Consider the following 13,475-nt stretch of genomic DNA (forward strand, 5'->3'; position numbering starts at 1 on the left):
GGTAAAATCGCAGCTGTATCTGGGGTGAGCAGAATGGCTTCTGTCACAGTTAATCCTATGCCTCAACTTGACTGCCCCCAAATTTAGTCAAACAGTGTGGCTTGTCCAGGAGGGTGTTGTGGGGTGAGAGGGATATTTGAGTGAACAGACTGAGAAAAGCAGATATTGTCCTCCCTAACGCAGGTAGCATCAATCAATCAGTTGAAGGCTTGCACAGAACACTGACCCTTCACGGAACTCCAGCCTGGCTGCCCTGAGCTGGGACACTGGTCTCTTCTTGCCCGTGGCCATGAATGGAAAGATCAGCTCTTCATGGGTCTCAAGACTGCTGGCTTTTTGAATGGAATTTACACCATCAGCTCTCAGTGAGGCTCAGGCCTCAGACTGGAACCATTCCATTGACTCTCCCCAGTCTCCATCTTGCTAACTGCATATCTGGGGATTTCTCAGCCTCTACTATTGTGTGAGCCACTCCTTATAATAAATCTCTTTACACACACACACATACACACTTACTTTATTGGTTCTATTTCTCTGGAGAGCCCCAACGACTCCTGTTTCCAAAACCAAATTAGTGAAGTGGTAAAAAAATAAAACACTATTTTGATACTGTAAGTTACATGTAAAAATGTAAAATTCACAAATACACTTAATACCAGATTTCACTGTGGAGATGGAGGTCCAGGTCTTAGGCGTCCATACAGCTTCCATTACCACTCCCAGCTCTCATTCAATGGAGTGACAAGCCATGCTGATTCTACCTCTCGTATATCTATCCATCCACTTTTCTCCATCCCAAGTGCCATCACCTTGTCCTTCAGGTCACAGTTGTATCTTACCGAAGACAGCTACAACCTGGTCATTGCCCTTCCTGCCTCCTATCTCCCCTGCTCCCACCCACTCACCACTCCATTCCTCCACTTAAAACACTCCACTGGCTCCTCATTGTTCACCAGATCAGGTCCAAAGTCACGGAGATGGCTTTGGGATCTGGCTTTTCCATCCCTGTCTCTTTACCACTCTCATTTTTTATGGTCCCATTCTCATTCTGCTGAATCAAAATATACTGGACCAAAGTCTGAAAATCTGTGTTTTTTCAAGATAATTTCAAAGGTCAGCCATACAGATTTCAGAACCACTGCTTTGGAAATCACATCCTCTGGCAAAGGCAGCTTGTGACTATCCCTGGAGTTGTGACAGTGGCCTGTGATTACTTGTTGAGTCTGTCCTAACAGAATTAAGAGTTTTTTGAAGACAGGCACTATGGTCTGACACATGTAGGACAATCGAGGCATGGAAAGTAGTTTTGAGCATGGACAATTGTCAGTGCACTGCTTTCATAAAGATCATTACAAGTGACCACCACACACTTCCTCTGAGATAGGAAGGACAGCACCTGTGTTCTTGCCAAAAAACAAAACAAAACAAAAATAAACCTAGACTAGATCAAGCTTCTCAATCTAACTACTGGTTTTCAGAAAATGCAGATTAGAGGAGCTTGATGAATGACACGGTGAAGATGCCATATTAGCAAAACCAAAATGTAAGAATTCAGTGGATAAATGGTATGGTTTCATTGACAACAGATGGTGAGAAGAAAAGAGGGAAGGGAAAGCTATAGATCATTAGACACTTTAGAGGCATATCAACTAATGCCATGTGTGGATGTTATTTGGCTCTTGATTCATCTATTGGAAAAACAAAACAAAAACAAACAAAAAAAATGAGAGAAAATTGGTGTGGCCTGAACATTGACGGGTTGTTTATTTTAAGAGATTAGCTAATTCTTAGGGTGTGTATGTGTGTGTGTATGGGTGTGTGATGATAATGGTTATGTTTTAAAAAACAGAGTGTCTATATGAAAAGATGCTCAACATTGCTCAATATCAGGGAAATGCAAATCAAAGCCACAAGGAGATACCACCTCACACCAGTCAGAATGGCTAAAATGAACAACACAGGAAAAAAACAGCTGTTGGGGAGGATGTGGAGAAAGGGGAACGCTCTTGCACTATTGGTGGGAATGCAAACTGGTGCAGCCATTCTGGAAAACAGTATGGAGATTCCGTAAAAAAGTTAAAAATAGAACTATCTCATGACCCAGCAATTGTACTACAAGGTATTTACCCAAAGAACACAAAAATACTGATGTTTATAGCAGCATTATTATGTTTATAGCAGCATTATCAACAATGGCCAGATTATGGAGAGAGCCCAGATGTCCATTGACAGATGAACAGATAAAGAAGAGGTGGTATAAATATAGAATGGAATATTACTCAGCCATCAAAAAGAATGAAATCTTGCCATTTGCAATGATGTGGATAGAACTAGAAAGTATTAAGCTAAGCAAAGTAAGTCTGTCAGAGAGAGACAAATACCATATGATTTCACTCATATGTGGAATTTAGGAAACAAAAAAGGTGAATGTATGGGAGGGGGAAAGAAAAGACAGAGGGGAGCAAACCAAATTAGACTCTTAAGGTTAGAGAACAAACTGAGGACTGATGGAAGTAGGTGGGTAGGTGATGGACTAAATGGGGGATGGGTATAAGGTGGGCACTTGTTACAATGAAGACTGGGTGTTATATGTAAGTGATGAATCACTAAATTCTACCCCTGAAATTAATATTATGCTATATCTTAACTAACTACAATTTAAATAAAAATTTGGAAAAAAGTAAGTAAAAAATAAAAAATTCCAATGTCTTGTTTTTTAAGAGGTACAACCTAAAATACTTATGGATAAAATATATGATGTATGGTATTGATTCTAAATTAATCAAGTGTGTGTGCTGTGCCATGCCTAGGGGTACAAATGATATAGACTGGACACATGCTAATGAAGTGTTGAAGTTGGGTAACATGGGAGGGCACAGTGGGGTTCATTACATTATTCTTTTTGTTTTATCAGTATTGTCCTGAGAAATAAGGTGCAAAAAGGAGATAGAATAGGTCATTGATTTCTATATTACACTATTTCAAAGTTTCTTTAATGCATCACTGTTTGTCAAGTGGGAGGTGGCTGCATAAACCTTCACAGAACAGAAATGGGCAAATGGAATGGGACTGCATTCTTTGATATGAAGAACTGTTCGAACACCTGATATTAACAAATACAACACTCTTCGGGAAACCCAATTTCTCTTGTGAACCAGAATGGGTTGCGAAGAATTACCAAAGATTACCAAGAAGACCTGGGGCCATGTCCTTCAGTAAAGATGTCCTCCTCTTTTCCGCGAGAATTTCCAGCCACACTTTGATGCTAAAATGAATGTGCTCAAGTCCCTCTGGCTCTTCATACTAAATTGACAGAATGGAGGGACATTTAGTTTTAGTATAGGAGAAAGTTAAGAGGTAGAGGAAAGGGCAACCTATATTGAGATTTTTTTTTTAAGTGACACTTGAAGAAAAACTCCTTACAAATTATACTGTGTAATTAAATGTAATAATAGGTCGCTTAGAATATCCTAAGTGATATTACACGAGAGACGAGCACAAAGGTCCTCTGAACCAAATGTCAATGTGAAAAAGTCTTTGTAGTAATATATGAAAATTACAGGGGGAAAGGATCTTTGTAACCATTTGTCAATTACATAAATATTCCAAGTGGCCTTTAACTTTGTTTTATAGTTGCATGCAATTACAAGAGATTTCCTTTTTTGTTTCTGTGTTGAAATGTTGTAATTTCAAAGATTGTTCTTTGGATGGGCACCTCATTAATTTGCAGACTCTGAAAAGCACTGACTCATATATACATAGATATCTACTCTGAGTTTGGAAAGAGAGAGTGAATAAAAATCGTGCTTGGTAAAGACATAAAATAGTGACTTTCAAGTTTCAGAGTAATGAGTGAGCTGATCTTAATGGAAAATATATTATCATTTGCTTAAAAGTGGATAACATGTGTATGAAAAATACTATTGGCTTAGAGGATGACTACCTTTCTTTTAACAAGAGTTTAACCTTATACTCATAAGAAAAATGTGTAATGGTATCAAATCCACTCACCGACCCATCTATGCATTCTTCTTCCCTCTTTTGGTTTAGCAAAGGGACAATGGAAAAATAAGAGGATGGAGGGAGGACAGAAGTGAAAGAGGAACGAGGAGAAAAAAGAAGGAAAGGAAGGAGATTATAAATGTATGATGTGATTACACGGTAATTTAACTTTTTTAGCCACTATTAAAGTTCCATACCAGAGTGTCACATTTGTTATAAAGCAATGAACTGACAATGACACATCATCACCCAAAGTCCACAGATTACATTAGGGTTCACTCCTGGTGTTGTATCATACAGAGTTGTTTCACTGCGCTAAGAGTCCTCTGTGCTCTACCCCTTCATCCCTCCCTTCTGCCTAAACCCTAGTCACAACTGATCCTTCCATCGTCTCAATAGTTTTGCCTTTTCCTAATGTCATTTAGTTAGAATCATACAGTATATATGTATATGTCTTTTCAGGTTGGCTTCCTTCATTTAGTAATATGAATTTAAGTTTCCCCCATGTCTATTCATAGCTTGATAGCTCATCTCTTTTTAGTATTGAACGCTATTTAACGTTCTGAATGTACCATGAATATCCATTCACTTACTGAAGGACAACTTGGTTGCTTCCAAGTTTTGGCAATTAATTAATAAAGCTGCTATAAACAATCATGATATAAGTTTTCAACTCATTTGGGAAAGCCACAAGAACTGCGACTGCTGAACTGAATGGTGAGAGTGTCTTTAGAGAAACTTTCACAATGTCTTTCAAAGTGGCTGTTATCATTTTTCATTCCCACCAGCAATGAATGAGAGTTCCTACTGCTCCACATCCTTACCAACATTTAGATTTTGGCCATTTTAATAGCTATGGAGAGGCATCTCATTATTATTTTAATTTATAATTCCCTAATGATACATTGATGAACATCCTTTCTATAAACTTACTTACCATCTGTATGTCTTCTTTGTTAGCTGTCTGTTCGTCTTTGCCCACTTTTTAAAAAGATTTATTTGACAGAGAGAGAAAGAGCAAGCGAGCACAGTGGGGAGGGGTAGAGGGAGAGGGAAAGAATCTCCAGCAGCCTGATATGGGGCTTGATCTCATGACCCTGAGATTATGACCTGAGCTGAAATCAAGAGTCACTTGAGCCACCTAGGTGCCCTTTTGGCAATGTTTTAATTTAATTTTTCATCATCCTATTGTTGAATTTTAAGAGTTCATTGTATGTTTTGTATAAGAGTCCTTTATCAGACATCTTTTGCAAATATTTTTTTTTCCAGTCTGTGGCTTGTCTTCTCATTCTTTAGGTGCTGTCTTTTGTAGTGCAAAAGTTTTCAATTTTAATGAATTCCAGCTTATCAATGATTTCTTTCATGGATTGTGCCTTTGATGTTGTATCTGAAAGGTCATCACCATACCCAAGGTCATCTGGGTTTTCTCTACACTATCTCCTAGGAGTTTTATAGTTTTATGTCTTATATTTAGGTCTATTATCCATATTGAGTTCCTCTTTGTAAGGTCTATGTCTAGATTCATTAATTCCCCCTCTGGCATGCAGATGTCCACTTGTCCCAACACCATTTGTTGAAAAGACTATTTTTGCTTCATTGTATTGGCTTTGCATCTTTGTCAGAGATCACTTGACTCTATTTATGTGAGCCTATTTCTGGGCTCCCTATTCTGTTCCTTTGACATCTTTATTCTTTGATTCTATGGCTTCTAGTTAAGTCCTGAAGTTGGTAGTTTCAGTTCTCCAACTCTGTTCTTCTCCTTTGAAATTATATTGGTCATTCTGGATGTTTTGCCTCTCTACTTAAACTTCAGAGTCAGTTTGTCCATATTCACGAAATAATTTCCTGGATTCTGATTGGGATTACAATGAATCTACAGATCAAGTTGGGAAGACCTGATAGTTTGACAACATTGAGTCTTCCTACTCATGAACATGAAATTTCTCATTTGTTTAGTATTTTCATCAGAGTTTTATTTTCCTCACATAGATCTTATACATATGTTGTTAGATTTTAGCTAGGTATTTAATTTTTGTGGGCACTAATGTGAATGATACTGTGTTTTTAGTTCCAAATTCAACTTGTTCATTATTGGTATATGAAAACACAAATGACTATTGGATATTAACCTGTATCCTGCAATCTTGCCATATGGCTTATCAATTCCAAAAAAGGCTTGACAGGCAATTTGCTGCTGGAGTTCATTCTTTCTCATACTTCCTTCTCCCCACTTTATGGCAGGGATTACTCCAAGTATATATGATTTCTCAAGTAATTCCAATAACTTTACAGAGTTAGTCCCGCCATTTAATAAGTGAGAAACAAGTTCAGAGAGGGAAGAAAGATGTCAAGTTCACACGGACACTGGTGTATCAGAGACGGGATCAAGCCCAGGCCTGACTCTAGAACCTTCCACGTTATTCCAGTACCACACAGAGTCTTCTATCTTAGCCCCAGGATCACAGCGTTTTCAGTTCTCCTGACTCCACAAAGTACCAAGATGGAACAGCTTCCAGATGGGCTCAGTCTCCTCTAACGCACTGACAGTCACTTAACCCCCTTCAGAAACGCTTCTCTACTGATGATGGTATTAATGGACTAATAACAAAAAACAGTTAATGTGAATAACCAGATAACCAGAAAGAAAAAAAAACAAACCATTAATGAGGAAGAAAATGGTCCTCTGTGTGAAGTACTTCTTAAATCTCTGCCTACATTTGATAACAGTTCTGCCATTATCCATTCTGTAAGATCAGCAGAACGTAGATGGAAAAGATGTTAAACTAAGCATAGAATTACTAGATATCTTTAAGACAGCTAAATGAATGAAAAAACTTAAGGATTTTTTACCTCCTGAAATTTACTTTGGAAACTGAAAGGGCCCAATCTATAAGATGTTAAAACCCAATGATTCTATTGTTAGAAATCTAAGATTTGAAACTAACATAAAAATAAAGGAGATTGATGCCCTGTTCTTGGTCAGAAAAAACAGACTGTATGTGTTGCAGGCACCATAAGCCAGGAAAGGACTCTTGGTAGTGGGGAGTGGGGGGTAAGTGAGGGAGGGTGGCATCAATACTGAAAACCAGTATTTGGTATTTGTGTTTGGTAGATAAGGCATTTGAGCTATCATGACTTACTTTGGAAACAACTCTTCACTTAGCACACTATTTCCATTAGAAAGGATAATACATATAAACTCTGGGCATCTCTTTATTGTAAGAAAAAGGAAAAGGAAAGAAAAGCAGCTAGGAGCTGGCCTGGTACTTACAGCTAAGTTGCGTTCACTTGTCAATCGTAAACAATTTCAAAGAATACTAACACCAGGCAAGTCTGCTCTGATCCTGAAGGAGCCATGTGGATACACACAGAGACCATTCCATAAACATTTCCAGATACAGAAAAAAGCATGAATGATGTTCAAATCATGAATATGAACAAATATCCCCCTATTTTGGCTAATGTGGGTGACTGCTTTTGTATCATAGTTTTAATGTCACTCTCTTCTTCTTGCCTTCTAGGTAAGAATTACTAAGACACCCAAGCATAGAATTGGCCCAGCCTCCAGTCCAGAACAAAGCCCCACTTTCTTCCACTCTCCCTGAAATCACCTAAAATAGGCCAAATCCTGCTGTAAGTTCTTTGTAACACCTTTTGGCTGGGATACTTCCCATTGTATATGTCCTTCCTGAGTGCAGTGAATCGATACATTTAACATGGTTCAAAAAGAGCTATATTTCTGGGGGTTTCTGCTGAAAGGCACTGACACCTGTCTAGTTTTTCAGGGGCAGAAGCTCAGGAGCTACAGCAAGTGTCAGCTGGGGACCCCACGGTGGGCAGTCGTGCGGTCAGTAACCCAGGACACACGCAAGGATTACTGACCAGCTGGGAACAGAAGCTATAGAACTGTGGAGGAAGTGAGCTCATTTCTTTTCTTTTCTTTCTATTTTTTAAAAAATATTTTATTTATTTATTTGACAGACAGAGATCATAAGTAGGCAGAGAGGCAGGCAGAGAGAGAGGGGGAAGCAGCCTCCAGCCAAGCAGAAAGCCCGATGCGGGGCTCGATCCCAGGACCCTGAGGTCATGACCTGAGCTGAAGGCAGAGCCTTAACCCGCTGAGCCACCCAGGCACCCCGAGTGAGCTCATTTCTTAATGATCCTGCACCTCTTCTCTTTCCTCACAATGGAGAACAGCTTGACCAAGCTTAAGTCGTCAGGAAACATTTCTAGTTTTCAGATTATAATTTTGTAGGTTGAAACAAAGGCTGGCATTACAGGGAGAGACTCTTGGCATCCTCCAGGTGCCACCGTGAATACGAACACCCCCATCGTAATAGTGTCTTTGCCCTTAGATGCTGATTTTGCCAGTACAGGTGACAAACTGAGATACTCACACTGTTACATATTACAGCTGCTGGCGGGTGGGGCTCTTCTGTCCTTTCCTGGCTTGCAAGCATGTCTAAAACATGCTGTAAAGGCTTCATTGCTGCCATCACTGCCATCAGCACCGCCATCACCACTAGCTTCACTGCCATCATTGTCGCACCCAGAGGTCTGGAGTCTTCTCTGGAGCAGAGTCCACATTATTATGTACATGACCCCCTTCAACCGTAAGATCAACTCTAGGTAGGTGGTGCTGGTGTATTTATCCTCACTCTGCAGATAAGGAAACTGCTCAAGTGATATTAAAGGACCCCAAAAGGGCAGCACAGGGATTCAAGACTGGATGATCTGCCCCAAGGCCCACACTCTTAGTTACCATATTGCTTTTACCCTTAATAAGGCCTTAGCTTATGAGATGAAAATGGGGAAGAAGTAAAGAAGTAGTTCTTGGGCTGGCTGCACGTTCTTAGTCCTTTCAAGAAAACTTCCTAGAAATCTCTTGGGTTCTTACTTCCAAAGGTGGCTATATTATTCTTGAAAGCTTTATCGTTTTAGAGGATTTCACTTGTTTTCATTAATTACAGATCACTCCTTGAAATGATGGACTATTAAGATGATTAGCAGAAACGTCTCCAAGTAGATGATAATGTTCCCTGAAATTAGTAACCAAAAAATGCGCCTCTCACCAATCAACAAAAGTAAAACAAAAACTCATTAATTTGGGGTTAATGTGGACGGATTTTCTGATATTCATTGAATAATTCAATGAATCTGTGAGGCATGTGTGAAATACCATGGGATAGTTAAGAATTCAGTGAGATGTCAATACTGTTGCCTTCAAGTAACTTAAGAGTGCAACGGAGGTGTGAGACATAAACACGTCTTTTGGCACAAGCCAAACAGTGACAGGAGTCTTATCAGGAATAGAGGTGAGATTTCCTGGACATTATAGAATCAAACAAGTGTTTTAGACTCTTGTATTGCAGTGTGACAGAGGATTTTCATGTCTACTGAATCTACATGTAACAAAAAAAGGGGGGGGGCACCTGGGTGGCACAGTCGGTTAAGAGTCCGACACTTGGTTTCAGTTCAGGTCATGATTTCAAGGTCATGAGATCCAGCCCCTTAGCAGAGAGTCTGCTTGAGATTCTTTCTCTCTCTCTCTCTCCCCCTGCCCGTCCCACTCATGCTCCCCTCATCTCTCTAAAGTAAATAAATAAATCTTTAAAAAATAAAAGAACTCCGCTTGCATTTCATATGACCTTTCTATTTCATTTTTTCATTTCACATTTCTAGTAATTAACTCTCATTCGTTTTGCAAAAGTACTGATAAATGATCAAGTACTTTATCACTGAAGTCTGAGAAGCAGTATATTCTAAAGCTGTGGTTAAGGCCTAGTGTTAGTATCATACCACATTTCACTTATTAGAACTCAATCTGAAGGGTGCCTCGGTGGCTCAGTCCTTAGGCGTCTGCCTTTGGCTCAGGTCCTGATCCTAGGGTCCAGGGATAGAGCCCCACGTCAGGCTCCCTGCTCACTGGGAAGCCTGCTTCTCCCTCTCCCACTCCCCCAGCTTGTGTTTCCTCTCTCGCTATCTCTCACTGTCAAATAAATAAAGAAAATCTTAAAAAAAAACAAAAAACCAACTCCATTTGATAGCCATTTGGATTACATATAAGAATATACTACATATGTTTTTTATATATAATACTTGCATGTAATATTTAAAGTCACAAAAATCTCTTTAAAGATATTCTGAGTTTATACTCTTTGGTAATTCAGAGAGGAAATAAATCTGCATAGGAATTATGTGACATCAAGGCTAAAGATATGCCTTAAAAATACACAAAGGCATAAGCAATTGAGAATCAGAACCTTTGATGAGCCATGAAGCAAATATTTAAAAATCAACAGTTAACGATAAGCATTTTTCCTTAAACGAAAAAAGACAAGGTTATAATGAAAGGTCACTCTTATCGCTGTGGCCAATTAAGAGATGAGGACAAAAGAGATGAGAAATACTGTGTTGTACTAGAGTTTTTTCAGTTGTAGAACACTGCTTGGCATAGAGTAGGTGCTCAATAATTGAATTAAAAAAAAAAAAAGGTAGTTAAGAATAAATAACCAGGGGTACCTGGGTGGCTCAGTGGGTTAAAGCCTCTGCCTTCGGCTCAGGTCATGATCCCAGGGTCCAGGGATCAGCCCTGCATCAGGCTCTCTGCTCAATGGGGAGCCTGCTTCCCCCATCTCTCTCTTTCTGCCTGCCTATCTGCCTACTTGTGATCTCCGTCTGTCAAATAAATAAATAAATAAATAAAATCTTTAAAAAGGAAAAAAAAAAAGAATAAATAACCAGGCAGCGGATCTTAGTTAACACTGTGGTATAATGCTGGAAGATATTTCTTCAAAGGAGAAGCCATTTCTTTAGGGGAAGACCCAATCGCATTCCAAACTTAGAGCGTGCTAATTCTTAAGAGAGGGGCTTGCTTCGAAGGACATTCTAGTATGAGCTGAGGCTTTGTCAGTGACCAGGTGAAAGACCTTCTCTAACCTTCTCAGGACTTGATTTCCTTGCCTGTACAACAGAGATAATAATAGAGCTTACCTCACAAGCTAAGTGAGAGGAGTAGATGACATATGAGCATTTCGCTCATGCCCAGTGCTCAGTTAACCCCTAGGAAATGGGAGATAGCAGGAGCATTCCGTGGACGCATACGACGCTGCCAATTTTGCACCATTCCGACCTACAACAATGGCAATTTCTTATGGTTCGACCTAATGGTAGTGGTATCTGGCTTCAAATACAGTAAGAAGAACCTTTCTGGTCAAAATACCTCATCAGAGACAGATGTATTTGTTTCCTGTCACCTCCACTATCGTATCTGCCGACGTTTGTCTCCTGGGCTGCTGTCCAAGCTACAAGAAGGGATGTATGAGCCTGGGAGGCACATTGCGCGTGGGCGGCATGGCTATCAGAATCCTCTGACCACTTGAGGGCAGGGTCCGCCCAGGACAGGCACACCTGCACAGAACTGGTTTCTCCAGGGCCACCAGGGAGGGAAGCCAGAGGGAGATCCTCCTGTCTCACAAACCTTCAAAGATTCTTCCGCTCTTTGGGAACCAAAGCATTGGGTGGGCTTTCCAGCATGAGAGGCCAACTAGAGCTGGCCCGATAACTTTGTGTGGGTGGAGTGCACACGAGGTTATCAGTGAGACACAGCACTGGAGGCCATATTTCTACCCCTCCCCTTACCATCGTCACCTTCTCGCTGGCTCTTGCCTTTTATGGGGCCATATAGGCAATGCTACACCCCCCAGGCTCCCACACTCACACCACCACTGCCACAGGCACAGCTAATACTGCTCTTTCCAAAGGAAGAAAATCCGTCTCCCAAACATCTCATGACAGTTAGAAATTCTTATCAGTACCCACTGGTTTTACAAATAATTACTGTAACAGGTTATATATTGCGGTGACAACAGAGTGTCTATGTCTTTGAGATGAAAATACTTTATACTTTCTGCTGATAAACTTAGATACAAAGTCCAAATTTTGGACACATTTTAATAAAAAGGCAGATTAAAACACAATGAAGACCTGCTCAAAAACGCTGCTTTATAGAGCCTACTCGGGGTGAGGCAGTTTATAAAGTGGCATGTCTGGATTTAAAAAGTTGTCAGACAATTCCTTTTGAGTAAACACTATGTATACTAGTGGGTACTAGTTCAAATGTAGTCTACCTAAATCCATTTTTCTGTATATGTTTATGTATTTAGTTTTATCTCTAGGTCAAGTTTCATATAGGAAATTTAAATATATACTCTTAGAGGGAAAGAAATGTCTCATTTCTCTTTATATAACACCTAGCACTGTCTCCAGCATGTATTAGGAATTACATAAATGTATACTGAATTAAATCAAATGGGAAACTCAGGGAAAGTAATTATGTTAATTTTCACATGAAAATAACACTAAATCAAATGGTGACTTCTGATATTTGATGAAAAAAATAAAGTCACAATAGTTGTGGGAAATTAACTCAAGAATCTCAGATTAATTTTCCATTAAAGTGAAATTGAATTATACTCGCTCTTGAAAAGGACATGATATGCTAATATTTAACCATCAAAATTAGGAGAAATACATTTAATTTCAAACATAAGTGCCTATTTCCATGAGGTGTGGGATCCATTCTTTAAAGGCTAATGCCACAAGTAACAGTCACAGGCAATGGAAGGGGTCCTTGTATAGGCAGAGATATTAACACAGAACTCTGTTCCTCAGCTCTGTTGGTGGCTTTAGTAGGGTGAAGTGATTAGGGAGGAAAGACTGAAAGAACAAACAGGGGTCCGCTTAAATACCAGGAATGAAAGAGGGCCCTGAGCTGGGCTCTGACCCTGGAAGCTAGAATGGAAAGAGAAGAGTTCACCAAGGGCAGAGCTCACAAATGCACAGCACTCAGGGTGCCAATATGTCGTGGCAGTGCCGGGCACCAAGTGACTTTGATTGAAGCCCTGAGAAGCTAAGCATGACAACGGTCTATTTCCTGTTGGTTCATACACTTGCTTCTATATCCTATCATCCTCGACATTCCCATTAAAGACAAGTCTAGATGACTGAGGCAGGTAAAGGTTCAGAAAAGAAAACCAAACCCACTTCTATCATTATTTTTACGTTTTTTATATGATACAACAGACCTTTAGGAGAATTTAATCGAGCAGGCTCACCACGCTCACCATTCCCTTGAAGGCAAGTTCTTCAGTTGGATATCAGGGTCGTGCCAACTCATAGAATGATTTTTGGAAATCTGCCATGACTCATCCAAGGCTCAGACTTCATAAATCCAGAACTTCTTCAAGCATGTCACTCTCACAGTAGAACTCAAATGGCCAGGCAGCATGGCTACCCCCTGAAAGTCTTCTTTCTTTAGAGGTTCTAGACAAGGATCTCAAAACACTCAACTGCCCCTTGTGGACCACAGTCTCATAATTGTTCATTTCTCACTGTTTTCTACTTCTCCTCCTCTTTTGCTCTCATTGGACCCCCCCAGCCTCTGGATGTCTCCCTAATCCTTGGTTCCCTGG

The 13,475-nt window shown here is 40.0% G+C and overlaps 1 protein-coding gene across 2 annotated transcripts in view; it reads right to left on the reverse strand.

Moving 5' to 3' along the window:
- KIF16B (kinesin family member 16B) overlaps positions 1-13,475 on the reverse strand; it is a 283,672-nt gene that overhangs the window by 18,691 nt on the left and 251,506 nt on the right. The gene's annotated exons all lie outside the window — the stretch shown is intronic.

The sequence above is a fragment of the Martes martes genome, assembly GCF_963455335.1.
Source record: "Martes martes genome assembly, chromosome: 9".
NCBI classification, from domain to species: Eukaryota; Metazoa; Chordata; class Mammalia; order Carnivora; family Mustelidae; genus Martes; species Martes martes.